The sequence below is a fragment of the Heterodontus francisci genome, unplaced genomic scaffold (assembly GCF_036365525.1).
Source record: "Heterodontus francisci isolate sHetFra1 unplaced genomic scaffold, sHetFra1.hap1 HAP1_SCAFFOLD_43, whole genome shotgun sequence".
Taxonomy (NCBI): Eukaryota; Metazoa; Chordata; class Chondrichthyes; order Heterodontiformes; family Heterodontidae; genus Heterodontus; species Heterodontus francisci.
Window position 1 is genome coordinate 6,196,750 of NW_027141852.1, and position 4,145 is coordinate 6,200,894.

The window sequence follows — 4,145 nt, forward strand, 5'->3', positions numbered from 1 at the left end:
TGCCTGCGATGTATTACCACTGCTAAGGAAATTATTCATTCTTTGTGAAAGTATTTGTGAGATTGTGGAAATGTCTTCAAGAGGAAAGACCGGCGGGAAAGCTCGGGCCAAGGCCAAGTCTCACTCCTCCCGGGCTGGACTGCAGTTCCCGGTGGGCCGTGTTCACAGGCTCCTGAGAAAGGTTAACTATGCTGAGCGTGTGGGTGCCGGAGCCCCGGTCGATCTGGCTGCTGTGCTCGAGTATCTGACCGCTGAAATCCTCGAGCTGGCCGGTTACGCGGCCCGGGACAACAAGAAGACCCGCATCATCCCCAGACAACTGCAGCTGGCCGTCCGCAACGACGAGGAGCTCAACAAGCTGCTGGGAGGGGAGACCATCGCTCAGGGCGGGGTTCTGCCTAATATCCAGGCCGTGCTGCTGCCTAAGAGAACCAGCACTCAAGAGCTCCCAGAAAAAGTAAAGCGGCCAAAATGTCATCTAATAAACCAAAGGCTCTTTTCAGAGCCACTCACAGTCTCTGTGAAAGGGCTGGTTACTGTCAGGAGGAAGTCAGAGATGGAGTTATTGGAACAGTGGATTGACCTGTTTCACATCTGTCCAGGTGTGTTTTCAGTTCCCTCTCTGGATTTCGCTCTGTTTCTCTGCTCACACATCTCCCCCTCTAGTTAAGTGAAGAACAGGGTGTCAGAATCAACAATTTAATAAATCCCACTGCCTTCGATTTGATAAATCCCGAGATTATCCCGGTACATTAACGGGAACTGGTTCGGAGCTGATGAATTAATTTAATAATGGAAGTGTCCGGGTTAATTCTCTGTTTTTCATTTGGACAGTTTGAATTGTGTTTTTTTTTTCTCCCCGGTGATCTGAGCGCCGCTTCTCAATGAGAATCTGCTTCCGGAACAGAGGAAATGCAGGAAGGAAGAGGCCATTCTCGGGCTGTGTGTTTCTCTCCTAACCTGATCTGTTTAGACCGCACTTTTCCCAGAGGACGGAATCAGTGAGAGTTGTGCACACACAGGAGCTGAGTCCATTGCAGCGCTTTAATATGTGCCTTCCCCCCGGCTCTCCCTATTCTCCGGACACAGAGCTGTCTGTTTCCCCCGGCGGCGGGATAGAGTCGGGGATTCTCTCCCCGCAGTGTCAGGGTCTGCAACCCCGGGGAACTGGCGGTTTCAGTCAGAGTGACCGAGCTGCCTTACATATCCTGTGTACTAATCTCCAATGGATTCAAATATTAGTGAACTCATTGGGTAATGTTAGTAAATAACCCTCATGTGAACGGACCCGGCTCCATTAATGCCTTCCAAATAAAACTGGGATCCATTTCTTTTCCCCAAATGCCAGCTAACGGATCCCAGGAGCGGGGTTGAGATTGTGCTGAGCAGCAATTAGTCTCCGGTAATGCTGCTTTCTAAATTCCAGATCAGCTCTCAGTCCGACAGGCCTTTCGGGAAAGTGATGTGACAAAACAGAAACCATGTGGCCGCCCCTCCAATCTAATGGGTTTGATGATGAACAGAGATGGCAGCTCTTTCCTTTGCTGATTTGGTGGCTCTGAAAAGAGCCCTTGTTACACTTGTTGCTGAAGCTGGGTTTAAGGTGCGTTCCCCGCGGATGCGGCGGGCCAGCTGGATGTCTTTGGCCATGATGGACCGGGATCATTCTGGTGAATCTGCTCATTTTCCGGCAGAAGCATCAGTCGCTGTTTGAACTGTTTAAAGTCAGGGGTGAATTAGCAGCCAGAAAGTGAAGGGCAGTTCATTGCTCCCTGCAGCATTATCCGCCTCTTTCAGGAGAAAAGATCAGAAACCGCTCGTTTCTGTCAGTCCCCGAGAAGCCTGTGAGAGGCGGTTAGTCGCTAATTTGTTCCTTTTACAGAGTGGAAGCTGATATTTGTCCCGTTTTAAATTGCTGAACCGGACCTTCCTCCCGCCGCTTACAGTTAACAGATTGACAAATGAAAACGATTCCTAAAATCGCGTCAGGATTTTGTGACGGTAAATACAGTAACACAGAACATAAAATGAGAGGTTTTAAAATTGTTGCCTGAAAATTGAAATTTTCCATCACTTCAATTCCTTCCTGCTCTGGAATTGCCAGGATTTTTCCAATTGGAAAATCTAAGCCAATGAGAACTTCTATTTACTTATATGTGATTCTCCTATTGGTTAAGAGCTGGATTGAGAAGCGGGTGACCAATCAGAGACAGAGTCAAACTGCGGGGATTCCAGGCCCCCAGTAACTGAGCTGAAACTGTTCAGATTGACAAACCCTGGCAGCAGCTTCACACATTGGACACTTCACACTGAGTTATTCAAGGGCTGGTGTGAGAGAAGCTTCAGATCCTGTCATTACTCTCTGACTCATTATTCATCTCGAACCAAACAATTAGTAAATGTGAAGCAGTGAAGAGACTTTTCATTCTCACTGCAGAATGTGTCATCTGGGGAAATAAGGAACTATTATTTTCGGAGATTCCAGGTACATTCCTCCCTGAACAAATCCATTCCTAACATTCCCGATCACAGCCTATCCCAGCTCCTGTTGTCACCCGACTCCATCTGAATTGGAGAAACTCATGTGTTGGGGTTTGAGTTGTGAGGTGGGGTTTCTCCGCCAGTGTTACTGTCTTACAAACTCTCCCCCTGAATTTGTGAACTGAGACTGCACCGAACACATCCCCAGTTAGAGTGAGGGCCGGACACCCCTCTGTTTTATGACAGAGAGTGGGGAAAGGGCTGGATGGAGGAGAGTCACCAGGGATCCTGGATTTACTCCAAATCATTTCCATGTGGAATCTGCAGGCGGGGCCTGGACAGGGATCATTTGATCAGGGGATCAGCTCTTTCCTGAGAGATGTGGGTGGCTCTGAGAAGAGCCTTTGTGTTCAGATGTTTACAAGTTTCCCGCGCTTTCACTTCTTTCCAGACCCTGCTTTCTGAGACTTCGCTGCTTTCGGCTTGACCTTGCTCTTCCATGTCTGCACTTTCTTCAGCGCCTTTCCGCCCGCCGCACTCTTGCCTTTTTTGACATTCTTCGCAGGAGACTTTTTCTGAAGCGTTGCTTTCTTCACCGCATTATTTGGCGTTGCCGCCACCTTGCTGCTCGTTTTCTTGGCTGTTACTTTCTTTGTTGTCACTTTCTTGTCTGCTGGTTTCTTCACTAAAGATTTCTTGTCTGCTGGTTTCTTCACTGAAGATTTCTTGTCTGCTGGTTTCCTCACTAAAGATTTCTTGGCTGCTGGTTTCTTCACCTTCTTTCCCACTTTTCCCTGGGTTTTCCTTCTTGCTGATTTTGAAGGAGCCGGAGGCGCCCTGTCCCTTGCTCTGCACCAGGGAGCCTTTGTTCACATTCCTCTTGATACTTTGCTTGAACTGGGTCTTGAGCTTCTCCTGAGCGGTGGCAGACCTGCAAGGAATCAACTACCAGCTAGCGTACAAAGCGAGACCAAGGCTCAGGGCCTTCAGTTACCTGGAGGGGAGTCGGAGAGGCAGCGGATCCTGTGAGGAACCACAATCCAGGAAGGATGAGAAGGTCATTGTCAGGGTACAGAGGAGATTAAGTTAAAGATTTACCAGTTTATAAGCAAGCGCAGAGCCAAGGAACGGTGCTGGGGCAGATCAAATAATAGGAAGCTGTGATCAGTTGGAAGGCAAGAGTGATTAAATGACAGAAGAGATGATGGTGCAAGGCAAAAGTCAGGGAAAGAATAAATAACATTTTGTAAGCACAGATACCAGGAGTGGGGTTTGAACCCACGCAGACACATGTTTATTGGATCTTAAGTCCAACGCCTTAACCACTCGGCCATCCTGGTACATCAGGCCACCACTGAAAATGAAATTTAATGTGATCCGGGTGCCATCTGGCCTTTTCCAATATAAACTTATGACTCCTCTCCCATGCTAAATTGGACCCTTCATTATTTATGAACCTCAATCGGATCACCCCTCAGTCTAGGTTTCTCTAAGGTGTAGGGTCCCAACTCTTTTAGTCTAACTTGATAACCAAGATGTCTTATACTGGGAATTCGTCGAATGTCTCTCCTCTGTACCCTTTCCAAAGCCTCAATATCACCCATCATATGAGGAGACCAAGACTGGATACAATATTCCAAGTGAGTCCTGACCAAGGTTTCATA

The 4,145-nt window shown here is 47.9% G+C and overlaps 1 non-coding gene across 1 annotated transcript; it reads right to left on the reverse strand.

The window, feature by feature from the left end:
* Positions 1–3,738: 3,738 nt before the first annotated feature.
* On the reverse strand, positions 3,739–3,821 carry trnal-uaa (transfer RNA leucine (anticodon UAA)). Its single transcript has one exon. It is a non-coding gene; the product is annotated as a tRNA-Leu (tRNA).
* Between the last annotated feature and the right edge of the window lie 324 nt (positions 3,822–4,145).